General features: G+C 59.8%; 1 protein-coding gene across 1 annotated transcript in view; it reads left to right on the top strand.

Annotated features, from left to right (window-relative positions):
* Positions 1–1,530: 1,530 nt before the first annotated feature.
* The window catches only part of FBLN2 (fibulin 2), a 68,564-nt gene continuing 51,387 nt past the window's right edge, over positions 1,531–18,707 (top strand). Inside the window, exon 1 of the mRNA XM_070360587.1 lies at positions 1,531–1,686. The gene's annotated coding sequence lies outside the window, so the exon portion shown is untranslated. The remainder of the gene's footprint in view (positions 1,687–18,707) is intronic.

The raw sequence follows: 18,707 nt of genomic DNA, 5'->3' as shown, positions 1-18,707 counted from the left end.
CACAGAGCTGGCCCCTCCATCCGGTTCTGGCTCGTCTGCAGCCAGTCTGAGCCCCTCGGCACTCTCTGGCTTCACCTCCTCCCAGATGGGTGACCCTGGGCAGGCGGCTTCCCTTCTCTCTGCCTTTGCCCTTGGCTGCCTCATCCCAGTCTGGGCTCTGGAGGCCCCTAGGGTGGGGGCAGGGCCCATGACTGCTGCTCAGATGTGAGGCAGTGACCGCTACCACATGTCTCCTGGCAGGGATGGAAGGTGCTCCCAGAGGTCGCTGGGCTGAGACACACACAGAGACGGAGGACAGAGTCAGAGGGAGATGCGGGGACCGAGAAGAATAGAGGAAGACAGAGAGACACAGGCGGAGACGCAGAGACGGAGAGACAGGGTCGGTGGGGAGGGGGAGACGCCCCCAGAGAGCCTGGGAGACACGGGCCATCTGAAGGAGACACCCAGAGACACAGGGAGACGTTGACCCGCAGCAGCAGAGAGATGGGGACGGAGACGCTAGCAGAGAAAGCTGACTGTCCGGACGCCACTGAATGGTACTTGCCGTGATGAATTTCACGCTGTGTAAATTTTACAGCGAAAAGAGACAGCGATGGAAGGACAGACTTCTGGGATCCTGACTCTCTGGGGCCCTAAGCGGTGGTGGGGAAGGGACCGGGGCTGGGTCCCTGTGCAGAGTCCAGGCCTCCAGGGCCCAGGGGTCTGGGGGCCAGTCCCCCTTTCACCGGGCTGCCCCGGTCTGGCAGTGGCCGGTTTTGCTTATGTGGGCTTTGGGACGGGTTCTGAGCCCTTGGCCAGGAGACAGGGCCTGGGAGGTCTGGGGAAGGCAGCCTGTCCCTGTAGGTCCTGTCGCCAGCTCCAAGGCTGCCAAACCCAGTGAGTGGGGGCCGGACGAGGCCCCCCGCCCCGGCTGTGGGGGTCGGCATCAGGGCACTCAACCTTCTGAGCTGACAGCTTGGGGTGTTCACTGCCTGTCGCACCTAGCCAGGAGGGCATAATACGGGGTTCTCCATGGCTCCCCACCAACAGCCCAGGATATGGCTGCTCAAGAGATGAGGAGCCTGGGCTCAGAGAGGTCAAGGGCCTTGGCTGAGGTCACACAGTGGCCACAGGCAGCTGTGTGGGCTGGGGAAAAGGACAAGCCTAGGCTGGGGGCTGGGACCTGGTGCCAGCAGGCCAGGGGTGGTGTGGGAGACCCCCAGACGGGGAGCGAGCGGGTGAGAGGCGGCCAGGCCCCTCGGGCCCTCTCAACATGCTCGGGGAGGCCCGCCCATCTTCCCGGCGGGGACACTGAGGCCCAGCTGGCCGAGGCGGCCGGGCCAAAGCCCCTGTGGGCGGCAGGGCCAGGGCGAGGACTCTGCGCCAAAACGGGTCGGCGAAGGGGCGCGCCCAGGGCGCTCGGGGCTCGAGGCGCACGCGCGGCGCGGCCACGTCCGGCCCCGGGGGCGCGGCGGGGCGGGGAGCGGCGGCGCGCGCTCGGCCCCCTCCCCGGCCGCGGCCGAGACCCCGCCCCGGAGGCGGAGGGGGCAGGGCGGCCCGGGGGCCCGGCGCCCGCTCGGCCCGCCCCAGGCCCGCCCCCCGGCCCGCCCCGCGCCGCCGCCGGGCTCCCCGAGCTCTCGACGCGCCGACGGCTGGACGGACGGACGGGTGGACGCGCCGGCGGCCGGGCGAACGGAGCGCAGCGCGGTGAGTGCACGCGGACCCCGGCCCGCGCCCCAGGGCCCCCCGGCTCCCCCTCTGCGGCGCTCCCCCGCCTAGTCCGGCCCCCGGCCCCCGTCCCCGGAGGGAACCGGGCCCTGGTCGGTTGGTACCGCTCTCCTCCCCCGCGCGTCCCCCTACCGCGGGCGGCCCAAGTTCTCCTGCTCCCGCGCACGCCCACCCCGGACCCCCTGCGCACGCCCGGCCCCTCACACTCCGCTCTCTCACGTCTCTTGTGCGCGCACAGGTTTCACCCACACGTGCCTTGCACACGGGCGGCCCCAGACACGCACGCCTGCCTCCACCCCGCTGCCTGTGAAGCGCGTGTGCCTCGCCGCCGTGCACGCGGGTGTGCCACACACGTGTCTGTCCCACACGCCTCTCCCGTGTGTCACACGCATACCTGCGGTGGTGAGCAGACCCCCCTCCCACACACACACCATGAATGCCTGCAGAGGCCAATAGCTTCCTCGTTGGGGGACCCCGGCCCCCCCACCCCCGTGGGCACCCCGCTTCATGCCCTCCTGACCCCGGTGGGGGCCCAGGCAAGCCCCCAGAGGCTTTGTCCCTTGTTGGGGAGCCTGGGTGGCTCCTGGGAGCACAGGCCGGGGTGACTGGCCCTGCCAACCCCCCCCCTTCACTCCCACCCCCACACACCCCCTCCCTGTATCCTCTCCTGCCCACTCTCCAGGCAGGGGTGCCCTCTTGCCCTTTGCGGTCACAGGGTCTCATTCCCACCTCAGTGTGTGCCCACCACTTGGGCTGGTCCAAAGCTGGCCTGAGCCAGCAGGTGTCACCGTGACCGGCCAGAAATGGAAAAATGGAAAGAACGTTTGGGTGCTGGCCATCACCCCGAGCCCCTCGGATCACGGTGCGGCTGCAGGGCCCTTCTGGGGTCACCTGGTGCCTGGGCCTGGCCTGAGTCTGTGGCTGAGTGGTTGGGACTCTGAGTATCCCCATCCCCACGTGCAAACAGGGCTGAAGATCCCCCTCCCCGCCGCCCCCCCCAGGAGGAAGGGAGGACCTGGGAACTACTGCTGGATCGACTGCCCACCGCCCCGACCCCCGACCAGATCCAGAGCCTTGGGAAGGGCAGTGGGCAGGGCGTGGATGGAGTCAGAGGCTCTTACTTGGGAGGCGCGGACTTGCCAGCCCCCACCGAGCCTGGCCCTGCCTGTTTGGTTTGGCTCTCAGCACGTTAGTATTCTTTTTAAAAATTTAATTAGCTGTCAGCATTTACAGATCGGTGAGCTTCACAGAAAAGTCCAGATTTCTGTCTTGTGAGAAATCGCAGGGTTCCGGCGGCTTGGGACCCATGTCGCCGGGGGTTGGTGCCCTTGAGTAGTTTGGCTTGCCTGCCGCCCCTGGGGTCGGGGCCGGGGCCCACTTGGCTGTAGTCCCCAGCTGGCCGCTTTCACATTTGCGGCTCCCTCCAGACCTGCTGTATAAACTGGGATGTTCTTGCAGCAGCAGCGGCCACCCCAAGTGGGCCTGGGCTGGTGGACACTCTTCCTGCCATGGCCTTGCAGTCACTCTGACTCCAGGACCACCAGGCTGCAGACTCCGAGTTCCCCAAGGCTGCAGGGCCTCCGGAGGACCTTGGTTGTCCTGTTGGGCATCAGAATTCTGTGTCTGCCGTGGCGGGGAGCAGGGAGCACTTCCCTTCCCCACCCCTGGCCGGCCTTGGAGGAGGAGGTGCTCTCTGCAGGGCGGGGCTCAGGCCGGGGGACAGGCTCCCAGCTCCCACTTCTTGGCGGCCTCTAGCTGGGTGGCGTGGGGCGGGGCGGTGGCTGCCTTAAGGCCTGGTTGCTGTGACTCTCTGCTCTCTTTCTGCCGCATGGATGTGGCCGAACTCATGCCAGCTGACTGTGCCTGTGGTGGATGGCTCCCTGGAAGTTTGCTGACTGACTGACTGAGGACCGGCCCTGTGGGCGGCACGCGGGACTTGGGGGGTGGACTCAGCCCCTGGCCTCGTCCCTGTACCTCCTGAGGCTTTCGTTCCTGCTATGGAAGAGGGTGCCAAGGGCCTGTTCCGCCCTTCCGTGACCCTGTGTCTTCTCTTCTGTAAAGTGGGTTCTGTCTGATGGCTTTCCAGGGCTCACGGTCCTGAAATGGGGTGTTGAGGAGGGGAGCCTGGGGCCCGCTGCCCAGGAAGTGTCTGGCTATCTCTCCCCTCTGGCTTCTTGAACCCTGATGTCCCACCTCTCACCACCTGCCCCCCTAAACTGAAGGCCTGGTCCTGGGATGTAGTTCCAGCCTGCCAGGTAGGGTGACTGAAGCAACAGAGAATTGAATTAGGTTGACTTCAGGCAGGTGTAGTTGCTGTAAAGGCACTGAAGCCAACAGGGCAGCCCAACCCAGCTGGGAGGACAGGGTCCTCGGAGGAGGGGATCTCTGAGCTGCTATGGGAGCGTGCTGGCTGAGGGCGCAGCTGGTGCAAATGGCTTTTGGTGGGACCCTGGCGTGCTGTGTGTGAGCCTTGGCGTGTTCGAGGGACGAGGGACTGAAAGGGAGGAGGCTGGAGCTGGTAGGGGAGGGGAGGAGGGGCAGGGCAGGGAGTTGGAAAGCTGCGGAGAAGTATTTATCCAGGGAGCCACGAGCTCTAATTGCCATTTTAAGACAGCCTCCCTGGCGGTGCAACCTGAGGGCTGTGTGCCCCCACCAAGAGGGTGCTGGCAGGAGTAGGGAGGCCCTCTCTGGGCCTGGGCCCGAGGGCAGGTATCCCCCTTGAGAACCTACAGGGGAGGTGAGGAGACAGGGCCATCAACAGACCTTTGAGATCCAGGGTGATGCATGCTAGAGAAATAGGCGTTGGTGCAACCTCCAACGGAGTACTATGCAGCTGTAGAAAGGAGGCGCTGATCCTCGAGGTCCGTCGAGAGAAGAGAAGAAGGTGCTGAACGGTGTGTAAAATACAGTGTGTCTCGTGCCAAGTGAGAGCTGTGAACCTGCATTTGCTTATATGCTCGTAGGCAAGCGCTGGGAGGAAGCCCTGGGGTGAGTTGCAGTGGTTACCTGCGCTTTGCCTGGAGGGCGGGTGCAGGTGGGGGCCAGGGTGTGAGATCAGGTGGCACTGCCACTGCCAGCCTTATATTTTTGGATTTTGAGCCACACCACTGTGTTCGCTGTTTAAGCATTACATTAGAGTCAGACGCAGCTGAGCGGTTGGTGGGTGAGTATTCATTTGTGAGTTTTAAGTGCAGTGTTTAAGGACGGTTTCTAAGTTCCTTGCTCTACCGAACAGACTGACTTCTTCCTGGCACGGTATACAAAGGTTTCCACTGTGATGAAAATTAGATGCGAGCAAAGTCACGTTTTGCAAAGTTTGGCAACTGGACAAAAGAAAAAATGCCGCCCTTTTCTCTGCCCCTTTTCCTGTGGGAGTTTCCTTCTCCAGGTTTGACTGCTGGCTCTTCCTGGGGTGGGCACCATGGCACTGGCGCCCATCCTCAGCCTGCCTCCGCAGTCCGCCTGCCAGTGGGCTGGAGCTTAGCGACAGGTCCAGACCACGGGGGCCTGCTGGGCGCAAGGAAGTCCCCGCCTTGGCGACCCTCAAGGCTCAGATCCCACCTCTGCTGGTCACAGGCCATGCTTTCTTTGGGACAGGACCCCCTCTGTCAAATGGCGTCACAACCCATCTCTTAGGGTTGTTGGAAGGAGGAAGGGAGTGATGCCCAGTGGGTGCTGGTCGCTGTCCTTGGGGAAAGCAGTGCCAGGACCAGCTCCTCTGCCCCCCAGAGAGCTCGCTGTCTCAGGGAGACAGACGGATGCTCACTGTGAAGTCCCGAGGCGGCCGGGTGCACCTGGGCTGCAGAGCAGGTGAAGCTGGCCGGGAACCGGGGTGGGGGTGGGGCTGCTGTAGGGGGGACGTCAGCGGAGGCCAGTGGAGTTCGGGGAAGGGGGCACAGCAGGGACTATAACCCAGAACAGCTGGAGGAAGGACCCCCGTGAGCAAGGGGGTGGTCAGATCTGGGGATACAGGGGGACTTGCAGTTTTACCCTGGGTGTGATGAGAAATCAGATGAGCGCAGGCCGATCTGATTGGGATTTTCAGGGACCCCTGGCTTCTGGGAGTGGGGTTACAGCCTGCCTCCGGGAAGGTTGGGAATCCAGGGTGGGGATTGTGTGGGAGCAGCTGGGAGAGGCTGGCTGGCCTTGGGGTTCCTTCCGTGTGAGGGACCTTGAGTCCCCCCCTCACACCCAGCACTCAGGACAGCCTCTGGTGTGGGCCAACCCAGGGTCCCTCCAGTAGCCATCCTGAGGGCCCCAGGGACCCATTTAGGCAGTTCTGAAATGCTTCTGTCAGAGTGGTTCTACGGGAGAGCACGGAGCCTCTGGGAGTTTGGGCGTGGTCAGGGAGGGCTTCCTGGAGGGGGCGATACTTTCTCTGTAATGTGAACGTTGAGGGGTGAGCAGAACACTGGTTCCTCTCGGGTGAGTGGGAGGCGAGGCGGGCTGTGAGGCTGGCCTCACGTCCTGGACCAGACAGGGAGGACCTTAAGTCCTGCTCAGAGGGTAGCGGGTGGGCAGCCTCGGGCGTTTCTGAGCGGAGGGGCGAGGGTCCGCCGGCCAGCGGGAGGCCTGGGCAGGTGACAGGGCAGGGAACCAGGCTCAGCGTAGGTGGGAGGCTGGCTGCAGTCACACAGCATGTGAGGACCAGGGCTGCGCGGGGGCCAGGTCTGTCCACCTTGGGTCCTGCCCTGGGTTCGGGGTACCGTGGCACGCAGGAGCCACTAATCCCTTTCCTTCGGGCTGGTCCCTTCCCGGGGCCCCTGTGGGTCAAGTCGTTCGTCATTTCGCACCATTGTCCTCAGCATTGTTGGAATCTGGAAGCATTGCAAAAATGCCAGTCTTCTCATATATGGAGATTATAGCAAAGAAAGTGCTGGTTTGGAGAAAGGTCATTTCCTTCCTCCAGGGTGGGGAGCCTGGCTTTTCGGTGGGGGGTACGTGTGCTGTAATATGGGCGGCCAGGGCAGCCCTGCCTGGGTCAGCGGCGGTGAGGAAGTGCTGTGCCTGTCTGCCAGGGGGGCGTAGTTGGCGGGGAGCATCAAGAGCCTCTGTGTGGCCAAGAGGGTAGGGCCACCAGCCCCCGTGTGCCCAGGAGTGGGCGACCTCCTGCGGCCCTGGAGGCTTTTGCCTTCGAGCAGACTCTGCTGGCCTCAGGCCATCTCACCTCCTAGGGCCTCAGTTTCTTCCTCATCTGCAAACTGGGGCCAGCCCTCCTGGCTCTGCTGTCACTTGGAGCCCAGGAATGGTCTGAAGTGTGAGAAGAGGGGTCCAAGGTGCTGGGTGACGGTGGGATGAGGACTCCGCCAGGCCAGGGTGCCCGTGCACCTGCCTGGGCCTGGAAAATGGGGAGTTGGAGATTCAGAGTGAGGCTGTGGAGTCCTGACCTCCAGCCCGGCCTTCCTTACTCCAAATGGTTGGGACTCCACACACAGGGCACAGGGAGGGCAAAAAAGGCAGCTGTGAACGCCCAGGAAAGATTGACTGGCAGGGGGCATACTGAGCTGGGTCTTTAGGGATGAATAGGAGTTTGCTCAGGCCATGGGTGTGCCTGGCAGAGGGCCCAGGGCACTGGGCAGACCTGAGGGGCCATGAGATTGAGAGGAGCTGAGGCAGGTCCTTTATTGAATGCCTGGTTTGCCTGGTGCCGAGCTGCGGTCTTTACATCTCCTCTGGAGTCAGCCCGTGTCGCCCGGAGGCTGTTGTGATTGGGCTCACGAGCAGACAGGAGCGGGTCTGCTCTGGGGTCACATCCTCTGAGCCGCCCACAGCCTGGGGGGAGCTGGGCTCACATTTGAACCCTGACCTCCAGGGTCCAGGGCTTGATCCCACTTGTTGCCCATCTCTGCTCCAGCAGAGTTGACTGACGGCCTTGGGGGCCCTTTGGGGACAGCCGTAAGAAGTTTCTAAATTTCAGGGCCATGCAAATAAATGGGGGTGCTGGCCTGGCAGAGGCCCCAGATGGTCACAGAGCCTCCCTGGCTGCACCGCCTTCCGGACGCTGATGCTTCGGAGGGTGGTCCAGGAGCCCGGGTCTGCGGGACCGGCCCCCTGCCCATCCGCTTCATCACACCTCCTGCCCATCCTTATCTGTCTGTCTGTTTGTCTGTCTGCCTGCTGCTGCTTCCCTCTGTGTCTCCATGTCTCTGTCTGTCTCCCTGCCCCCATCCCCGATCCCAGAGTCCCTCCCTGGCCTCCGTGAGGCTCAAAGGAGGACCCAGGAGACGGGGCTTCTGTATGAAGGGTGGACACACGCCGGCGGTGGTTACGGTGGGACCACCACCTCCAGCTTGGCCAGTGACTTGCCGGGTGACGTCACGTGAGTTTTTCCCCGTTGCTGAAGGCCCTTCTGGGATGAGCGCAGCCGACAGTCACGTTGAGGATGCATCTCGTATCCTGTGCCGGTCTTGTGCTGGGGCCAGGCGAGTGAATCCAGCCACCCATCCCCACTCTCCCACCCACCAGAAGCATCAGGGCTGAGCAGGAGAGCTGGGTCCCCGCCTCCGGCCCATGTGCGCCAGATGTCAGCTCCCAGCACGGGGAGGCGACCTGCCGGCCTTGGCCCCGTGGGCATCTGGCCTGTCTGGCAGAGGGGAGGTGGCAGCAGAACCAGCCTGCCCAGGGCACCACGGGAGCCCGGAGCGCAGGGATGTGGGCAGAGCTGCCCGCGCTGAGCTCGGACAGGACGCGGGGTGTGATGGGCGCTGACACCTGGTCACATCAGCGCAGCTGGGAACCCAGTGGGGCAGGCGTGCACAGGCTCACACTCACGCACACGTACTCCTACATGCTTAAACGTGCCTCGGGGCACACACCTGCCCATACGCGTACTCACTTAGACTTCACGTGCACCCAGATGCACTTACCTCACCCCCCTCTGCCCCAGCACTCCTGCTCACACGGACCGGCAGGTAATGGACATGCGTCTCTTGTGGAGGGACCCTTGGTCTTTCAGCTTCCCTTGAAAACGCATGTTGCTTCCGATGGAGAAGGAAAACAGGAAGCCAGAGGCGGTCTGCGTGGTAGGTAGAGAGGTAGGGAAAGAACCAGGTCCCGGCCCCGCTCGGGGACTCCCCTCTCCTCCTCCAGCAGTTTCTCGGTGTGCATGGACCCCTGGAGTTCAGGGGCTGGAGAAGGGCAGGTGCCTGGTTTGGGAGGCTCTGAAGGAACGGTGGACCCCAGAGTTGATCTCCTACCTTTGTGTCCCTTTCAGGAGAGAGACGTTGGGCTTCCCAGGTGGCTCAGTGGCTAAAGAGTCCACCTGCAATGCAGGAGACACAGGAGACGTGGGTTCAGTCCCTGGGTTGGGAAGATCCCCTGGAGGAGGGCATGGTAACCCGCTCCAGTATTCTTGTCTGGAGAATCCCATGGATGGAGGAGCCTGGAGGGCTACAGTCCATGCGGTCACATAGAGTCACATATAACAGCATACACACATGCAGGAGAGGAATTAAATCCCTGTAAAGGCCAGTTTATTCTGCGTATGTGTGGTGGTGGGGGTGGGTGATGGGTGAACCCATTCTCTATGTCTGTCAGGGAGGGAGCCCCTCCAATAAGGACCGAGTGGATGGTCCACTGTACCAGGAGCAACTGACGTCTCAGGGCTTTTAATCACAAAATGTTGAAGCTTACTGAGTAGCATCTATTGAAAGGCTCACATCGAATTTGTCTTTTAGGGAATTGCCTTGATTTTTCAGTGTTGTACGGCGCTTGCATTCCTGAGGTAAGCCCTGTTTGGACACGATGTATTATTACCCCTGTAATGTGCTGCTCGATTCAACTTTCTGATATTTTACTTAGGGCTTGGCAGCTCGATTCATAAGTGAGGCTGGCTGGTACCTCACTCTTGTCGTGTCCACGTCTGCTTTTGGTATCAGGACTTTCCCTAGTCTCATAAAACGGGAGGAGGAGGCCCCGTTCTTATTCTAGGCGCTGGAACAATTTTTAATAGAGTGGGAACTATCGTCAGCTCGATTGGACCAGGTCTTGGGCTGGCCGCTGCAGCTACGTTTCGATTTCATCCCACGGCGCCCTGCAAGGGCAGCGTGTTCTCCTCACTGGATGGAGACGGGGAAAAGGAAGCTCAGAGGTGGAGCCTCTCAGACGGCAGGAGGGGGCTCCGCTGGGCTGTGAATGTGAGCCAGTCTGACACCCGCCCCGCGCTTTGCACGCTGTTCACCGCAATGCAGGACTCCCCTGAGACGCTGGCCTGTGGGGGAGCTGCGGGCCTTGTTCTGGGTTTTCCAGGGAGGCTGGGAGGAGCACTGGTGGAGCGAGAGCTCCCCTCACTTGCTCACGGTCTGCTGGCCCACCCGCCATCCGAGCATCCGCTTGTCTGCTGACCCACTTCCTGCCCAGCCAGCCCGTTGTCCTTCAGCCCTTCGGCCCCGTGCTGCTGCCCCCGCTGCTAACCCACCCTCCCGTCCACGCTGCCTGCATCTCCTCACCCATCTTTCCACCCACCCGCCTGCCCATCCACCAGACATTTATCCACGGGCTGGTTACTCCTCCATCCACCAATCCATCTTCACATCCATCTGTCTTCCATCTGCCATTCATTCACCCATCATCCCTGATCGGACCGCCATCCGTCAGACACCCGTCCATCTCTTCATCATTGTCCATCCACGTGCCAATTCATGTACCCATCTGCTAGTCCACCTTCTCATCCACCTTCCCTCTGGTGCCCACCCACTCACCCGTCCAGTGATTCATGCTTTCATCTGTGCCTTCATCCACCCATCCATTCATCCGTCCACCGGCCCTTGGGTCTTGGCCTTAGATTTGGGTGTGCAGAGAATCAGGAGGGAGGGCACTCTTGTTTGGGATAACGATATTAGCCAAAATGAGCGGCTGTAAACCAGAGCCTTAGAATTTAGCAGGAATTACGTATGTGGAGGGCAACTCAGAGAAATGGAGTAGGAAAGATAGGTGGGAGTTGGATGGTGAAGGACTTTGAAAGCTAACCCTAGGAGTTTTCACTTTATCCTTGGGCCAGGGGTATTCAACCCTGGTTCCATGAATCCCAGAGAGTCTCTGAGACCCCTAAAATGATAGGCATCAGTTTTTTTTTTATATAAGCCCATATATCTGTTAAGACTTTGGGTTGCAAGTGATGGAAAGCATAAGCAAGATGGGTTCATGACTGGCAGAGCTCAGCTTATCTGTTAGCTTCAGGTCTGGCTGGATCCAGGTACTCGACAGCTGTCGCTGTGACTCCATCGCTCTTTTCCTATATCTTGGCTTTGCCTTTGTTTTTTTGTTTGTTTTTGAGTTGACTCCAGCCTCAGACAGTCTCCACCTGACAACACGATGGCTTCAGGGACCCTCATTGTTAAATCAGCTCACATCTAATACAGTGGGAACAAGAGAGGCTGTTTGCCCAGGGCAAACAGGGCAACAGGCCCTGAATTGGGCCTCACGGGCTCAGGTCGGCCTGGTGTCCATCGCTGGGCTAGGCACTGTTGCGAGAGGAATGAGAAGCACGGATGGCATGGCGATTGAGTGGTGTGGACCCCAGAATGAAATGCAGGGGCCCTTCTTGGAAGGAGGGTGAGTGTGCGATGGGCGAATGAGAAGCCGTGCCATGTCCAGGGAATGCTCACATTTTCCTTTTGTGGTGGAGATGGGTGCATTAACCAAGAGATTGGGGGTGGTAGAGAACCATCAGAAGTTCTAGCAACTGGGAGGCAGTCGGGCGAGAGGTCCTCGGCGGGTAGGACCGCGGGCAAGCTGGATGCCTGTCTGTCTGCCTGGGACCGGGTGGAGGGTGTGGGGACGCAGGTGGGGAGGGTGATGAGCTCAGCCTTGGCCCGGGCAGGGCCATTGCTCACCGCTCCGCCCAGTGTGTTTCCTCTCTCCAGAGTCTTGACTCCTGGGGAAGGAAAATATCAGCTCCGTCCTGTGCCAGAAGCAGCATTTTCTTTTCTCGAGGGTTGACTGTGAGTCTTGGGTGTTCATCTTTGTAATTTTTCACCTGCTTATGTTGGTAATGAGATTAGTGATTATATATGAAGGCTCAACTCTCACTCTGGATTTAAGGAGATTTTAATCATTTTACTTACTTTTTTTTGTTTGTTTGTTTCTCTTTATGAGCAAAGAGAGGGAAGGGAGGGGAAGAAGTCTGGCTGTTAAACTGGAAGGATGGTCTTCCCGGTTTTCACAAGCTCGCCCGTGGAGGGTCTCCAGGGCCATGAGTGTGAGCACATGGGCCCCAACACCCTCTGTGCCTTCCACCTGGGCCCCACTGCGGTCAGTACTTTGCACCTCAGGTTGGCCCGAGACCCGGGGTCCCCTGCACTCTCCCTCCAGTCCCCGTCTGCCTTGGGGGTCCCAGGCTAGTCCCCTGTGCCCTCAGCCATGCCCGCTGTCCCCTGGCCAGCCCTGTCTTTTTGCAGATGACGGCATTGATTACTGAGATGTCTTTCCATGAGAAAGGGAAGGAATATCGGCCTTTAAAGGTGGAAGCCAGGCCTAATCACTTTTCTTTGGGTGATTTGTGACGATTTTTCATATCTGTCCACTCCTGTCCATTTTTTCTGCCAACAGCTCTCTTGTTTCCTTTTTCTGGACTATTATAATAGGCTCTTTTCTTTTAAAACTCTCTTCCCTTGTGAAAAAACACGCATACCAAAACATACCCGAAAGTCCATGAAAGTCAGCATACCAATGAAGAGGCGCTCCTGTGACCACCACGGCCTCTGACCCCGGAGGACGCACCTTCCTTCCATGGTCCTTCGCCCATCCCCGCCCCCACCGCACCCAGGTACCCACCAGCTCAGTGGCGTAGCTGTCTAGCCCTGCCCCCTGTGCCTGCTCTCCCTCTTTGACGATGACAGAGTTTGAGCCGGCTCCCTGCTTCCTGTGGCTGGAATCTTCCTCCGGCTTCCTGATGACTTCCTAACGTGCTGGGACCCGGTGATGCCTCCCGCCACCCTGTTGGAATAGTGTCCACCAAGACACTTTGCCACTTTCCCGGGGGCCCTGGGCATGGGTGACTGACTGGTCTCCTTCTGACCTTCTCTTCTTCCTTAATTTTCACACCCCCGCCTCTTTTCCATCTTGCTGTTCCCGTCAGCTCTTCTCCTGTTGTTCTTTGTCTCCCTGCGTGCCGGCCACAGGGAGTGTAGCCGGTTCATGCCACAGGGCCTTTGCACGTGCTGTTACCGCCTCCTGGCTGGCTTCTCCCACATCTTAGCGCGGCCACTGCACTTGTGCCAGGAGACTCTCAGCCCAAGTGTCACCTTCTTGGGGAGGCCTGTGCGGCCCCATCTTGCCAGGGTAATCCCTCAGAAGCTCCTTGTTCCCTTCTTATGTGGTATTTGTCTCTTCCATCCACCAGGATGTTGGCCACACGAGGTCTTGGCCACCAGGGGTCTTGTTCGTGGCCGCATCCCAATACCTGTCGTGGAGACTGGCAAGTAGCACGTGGGCAATGAATGTCTGCAACGTGGAGGACCCAGGCTGTGCTTCCTGGCCTGGCGGATCTGCCTTCCGATATCTGAACCACCTTTTACCGTTGGTGTCACTGTGGGCCCGTGTGGGCCTGCGTTTCCTTATCTGTCGAGCGTGGTTAAATAAAATCAACACGCTGGAAGTTCTCAGGCCGGTGCTGGGCGTTCTGTCGGTGCTGAGGAAGCAAAGGTTAATACGAACCTGATCAACAGCTAAAATCCCTCCTGACTCTTTGTGCCAAGAGCACGTTTATTTTTCCCAGAGAATTAGATGACTTCCTCTGATCAGACAAGGAGCACTGGGTCATCCTCCGATTTCCCTTTTAGCCTTGGCTGCCAGGAAGCTTCCTACAACGGGGAGGTCTCGGGGGCGGCCCTGGCTTCCTGTTAGGTCTTCAGCACAGCAGTTCTGCCCTCTGCTCCTTGACTGTTCACTTTAGGCTCACAGCACACATTTTATTACTTTTGGCTGTAGAAGATACATATAAAACTGACCCGCTGAGCCATTTTTGAATGGACACCTCAGTACCGCTAAGTCCATTCCCACTGTTGTGTAAAGGTCCCCACCATCCTCTCCAAAACCTTCATCTTCCCAAGCCGACCCTCTTCCCCATTAGACCCGCGCCCCTCCCACCCACCGCACGCACCATCGTGCTCTCCGTCTCTGTGGAGCTGACTTCTCCAAGGACCGCGCGTAAGTGGGTCGTTCAGTCCTAGCTCGTGTATCTGACCTCTTTCACCGGGCAGTGTTCTCCAGGTTCATCCATGTGGTCACGAGTGTCAGCACTTCCCTTTTACGGCTGGATAATATTCCGTTGTGTGTAGGGAACTGTATAATGTTGATCCATCTGTGTCGATGGACGCCTGGGTTACTTTTCCCTTTTGGCTAGTGTGAATAATGCTGTTGTGAACATCTGTGTGCAAAGACTATTTTCAGGACACGTGTTGTGGTGGTTCAGTCGCTCAGTCGTGCCCGACTCTTTCTGATGCCATGGATTGCAGCACACCAGGCTTCCCTGTCCTTCACCATCTTGCGGGGTTTGCTCAAACTCATGTCCGTTGAGTCGACATTTTAGGACATTACTTTCTTACCTCTCTGAGCCTGGGGTGATCCCAGCCCAAATTATATAGAAAGTAAAGCTGGGTTTGGGGGAGTTTCTTGGATTAGGCTCCCTGACCTGCTCCTGTGCACACGCACACGTGTGTGCGTCTGTGTGTGGCAGAGCCTGTGGTCCCCGCTGGTGCCCAGGCTGCTGCTCCTGGCTCACGCCGGCACCCTCTCCAGACACTCACCCTTGGCCAACCGGTGTTGCTCCCCACCCCGCCCCCGCCTCAGGCCCAGGAGGTGATCTCCCGCTGGCGTCCCTCCGCCATCGTCAGCAGGTGGCCCTCCGACGTGCCTGATGGGGGTGAGCCCTGGGCGCTCCCCGTGGGGTCAGGCAGGTGTCAGACTTCGGCCGAGACGGCACCGTTGCCGTCGTGTCCCCTTTTCTCTTCTCCCAAGGGTTCTTCCAGGGAGAACCACCCTTCTTCCCGTGCTCAGAACCCATCTCAGGCTCTGCTTCTGGGAGGCACCAGCGTGTCACTCCCGCTTTCCCTCCCGTGCTTGTGTGTCTCGTGTGGCTGCGCGGATGTCGGATTCTCACACCGTTGACCTTCCAGGCCGCCCGGGTAGGAGCGGGCTCCTTGGTTGTTGTTCAGTCTCTCAGTGGTGTCCGACTCTTTGCAACCGCATGGACTGCAGCACGCCAGGCTTCCCTGTCCTTCACTGTCTCCTGGAGCTTGCTCAAACTCATGTCCCTCGAGTCGGTGATGCCATCCAGCCATCTCATCCTCTGTTGCCCCTTCTCCTCATGCCCTCGATCTTTCCCAGCATCAGGGTCTCTTTCAGTGAGTCGCTCTTTGCATCAGGTGGCCAAAGTATTAGAGCTTCAGCTTCAGCATCAGTCCTGGAATTCCAATGTATATTCATGGTTAATTTCCTTTGGGAATGACTGGTTGGATCTCCTTGCAGTCCAAGGGACTCTCAAGAGTCTCCTCCAACACCACAGTTTGAAAGCATCATTTCTTCAGCACTCAGCCTTCTTTGTGGTCCACCTCTCACATCTGTACCTGACTGCTGGAAAAACCACAACTTTGACTATACAGACCTTTGTTGGCAAAGTGACATCTCTGGTTTTTAATATGTTCTCTAGGTTTCGAGGCTCCTTGGAGTGGACTTCTTGGAGTGGGCACGATTCCCCAGCTTCCACTTAGAGAAGAGACAGTTCCTAGCCCAGAACACTAGGCGGTTCAGAACTCTAGGCGGGAAGTAGCAGGGACCGCCCCCCCTCCCCGCCCCCCGCCCGCCCCCCGGGACTCTCTTGCCTGTGTATAGACAGGAGAGGCCTGGGAGGGTTCCAGGAGACAGAAACGGGGTGCCGGGGGGAGCCCCGTGATGCCGATGGACAGCGAGCGTGGCCCCGCCGTGGACCACTGAGGCCCTGCCGTCAGGCCCAGCTTCAGATTTTCCTAGAGAAATTGGAAATCCAGGTTGACTGTAAAATGTTCTGATTTTCTGTGTCATAAAATTAAATCGATTCTATAAATTAGTAACAGTGCAACGTTAATAACAGCAACTAATTTCAGAAGCACCGTGTGGGTTCCAAACACACCCGTGGACAGACGGTGGGGTGGCTGGTCGGCACTCACCCTCTGCTTGGACTTGGGGGCAGCGGGCAGCGGTCTGGACAGGCTTCTGGGAGATGCTGGGGCCAGCGCTGCTCTGTGAGGTGGCGGCCAGCAGGCCAGGTGGTCCCGATTGCTCGCGTGCTTGTAACTGGTGTGTCTACAAGGGTCCTGGTGTTTATTTCCCTTCTGTCATCCCCAGCTGCTTGAGAGCCTCAGCGTTTGGCTGTGTCTGCCTTGGGTTTAAAAGAAAGATGCCTCACAGATATTTTTAAAGTTTTGAAGCCACACCAGCGTCAACCTGAGACTTTGTTCTCGTCTGGGGTTGCCCAGTAAAGATGTAGGATGCCCAGTTATGTTGGAATTTCAGAGAAACGATGGAATAAGTATCTCCCAAATATCGCACAGGACTGACTTAGTACCAAACAATCATGCCTTGTTTATCTGAAATTCCTCTGTAACTGCCTGTCTTGTATTTTTATTGGCCAGCTCTGGCAAGCCTGTTCTTGTCAGAATCAGAAGGCTCAGCGAGCTGGAGAAAGGAAGAATTCCCTTATCTTGTGAGTTTCTGTCTGTCACATGAGGCCAGACCCCACGCTCAGGAGTGGAGGCTTGGTAGTGGCGATGAGTCAGTGCCCCGCGTGGGGGGCACCAGGGTGGCCTTGCCAGCTCAGAGAGTATGAACCCGGGGCTTCTGTGGACGGGTGTGCTGTAGTCCGTTTATGGGGGTGGGGGTCATCTGAATGGAGGAACGTGTGTCTGTGTTTGGGGGGGAGCTCGCAGCCGGGCAGGGAGGGCAGTGGAGGTGTGGTCAGCGTCATCAGCGCCCCGTTCCCTGGGCGCCCTGTGGATGTGGGGCTGTGGGACAGTAGGCATGTCTCCCTGGGCACCCTCGGAAGACAGCCTTGCTGAGCGAGCCCCGGCCCTGCCCTGCCCACACCCCACTTGTGAGACCCTGGCCCCGGGGCTGCATCAGAACCCCTCCCTGGCAGAGCTGTGGTCAGCCCAGGCCAACCCACCTCTCCACCGCTGCCCCGAGCCTGCCCTGGGTCCACAGGGCGGGACGCCCCCAGCCGAAGGCATCTCCCATCTTCCTTCCTGTCTAAAGGCCTCTTGTTTTTGCCTCTTGGTGATGGAGCATGAGGCCCCGAGAGGATGCCCATCACTGGCCATCGCCGCGGGCTGCAGATCCCTTGGGAGGACCCCGTGGATCAGGAGAGCCTGGCGCCCGCCCTGCACGCACGAATGCCCCTTTCTCAGTGTCCGCTCCAGGGCTCACGTAGGCCGCTGGCACTGTGACAGTCGTAGTCTTATTATCATCAGCGTGCATGCCTTCCTTACCCAGCTTGGCTCATCTGTGGGTGTCGGGAGAGCCTGGGGGAGCCTCTGCGTCTCCGTGGTCCCCAATGAGCCCCTACCTCGGGCCCGGCACCCCCCAACCTCGGCCCAGCCACAGGCCCTGGGCAGTCCGCCACAGGGTCTCCGTGTGTCCCCCCACTCTCTGGCTGCAGGAGGTCAAGAACCCTTTCTCAGCCCCTCCCCTCGTGATTCCTCTTTTTAGATCGGAAGGGGGGGCCCTCTGTAGAAGCCTATAGAAGAAACATTTGGGGGGCTCTGTCCGGCAGGGGCCCTGGGAGAACAGCAGTGGGCACCCCCTGGAACAGGGTGTTTGGATCCGAGAACCAGCCGTGTAGAGATCATGCCCTCCCAGTCCTGTCTCGCGTGCGGGTTCCCAGTCGGCTTGCTTGTCTCCGGGGGCGGGGAGCTCCCTCTGCTCCCTGCAGCCTGGTCTGTCTCTGACCCAGAGGGGCTGCCTTTGTTTCCCCATCTCTGTGGTTTGTCATGTGGATCTTGGGCCTCCTTGCTGGGGGGTCTTCTACCCGCCTGAGGTGGGCCGTGGGGGTCAGCCCTCGCCCAGGGACGCCCTGGCTTCTGGCCCCACTGCGCACTTGCTCCTGTCCTCACCTGCATCCTTACCGTCCTCACCTGGACCGTCCCCGGGCTTCTCAAACTCAGCCTGGCCCAGTCTCCCCAGCACGTCGTGACCCTCCTCCATGGAAGCCCCAGCTCCATCCATCCTTCCGACTTTCGGGCCCAGACCTCCGCTTCTCCTGGACTCCTTACCCCCCACCCAGGCTGTCAGCCGGCCCTGCCACGTCCTCTCCCACCACCCATCATTTGCCCAGCTTCCTGCTCTCAACACGGCAGCAGAGAAGCCCTTTAAGTCGAGGATCCTGTCGGATCGTTCCAGGCTCTGGGGCTCATTGGCCATTAGCACCCTGGCCCTTGCTCGCTGGGCTCCACCATGGTGGGTAGACCCTGCGGGTGGTGGGGAGCCCCTCTCCCCTTCCCCGGTCCTGCCTCCGGCCCCTTGCACTCGCCGTCTCTGCGTCTGCTGTGCTTTGCCTCCTGAGAGGGCCGGGGCTCAGGCCTCCGCTCACATGTCGCTTCCTCAGAGAAGCCTTGCCCGACTCCCCTGGCTGACACAGCCTCTCCCCTGCCCCGGCCTCTTCCTGTCCCATTTCCTGGCTTTCATTCATTTACGTCTCCATTGTCCTCACGGCCGCCTGGCGTTCAGTAATCTCCGGAGTCCCTGTGGGCTGGCACCCGCCTCCCCACGCTGGGGCCACAGCGCTGGTGGAACAAGCCGCGTTCTGCAGGGCGCCGGCTTGGGGGGCTGTGCCCTCAGCCCCGGCTGACGGGCTGCGGGTGCGGGCTGCTCCTGCTGCTCTGTGGCCGCCGCGCCGTCACCGCCCTGCCGGCCAGGCCCTTGTGCCACCGTCGTGTCCTCCCGCGTTGTCCCACGCTTCTCCCGTGTTCTCTCATTGTGTTCTCTCATCGTGTCTCCCGTGTTCTCTCATGGTGTTCTCCTGTGTTCTC

Source organism: Bos mutus, chromosome 22, assembly GCF_027580195.1.
Source record: "Bos mutus isolate GX-2022 chromosome 22, NWIPB_WYAK_1.1, whole genome shotgun sequence".
In the NCBI taxonomy this organism is placed as follows: Eukaryota; Metazoa; Chordata; class Mammalia; order Artiodactyla; family Bovidae; genus Bos; species Bos mutus.
The sequence above is the reverse complement of the archived record's forward strand: the minus strand, read 5'-3'. Positions and strand labels throughout refer to the sequence as shown.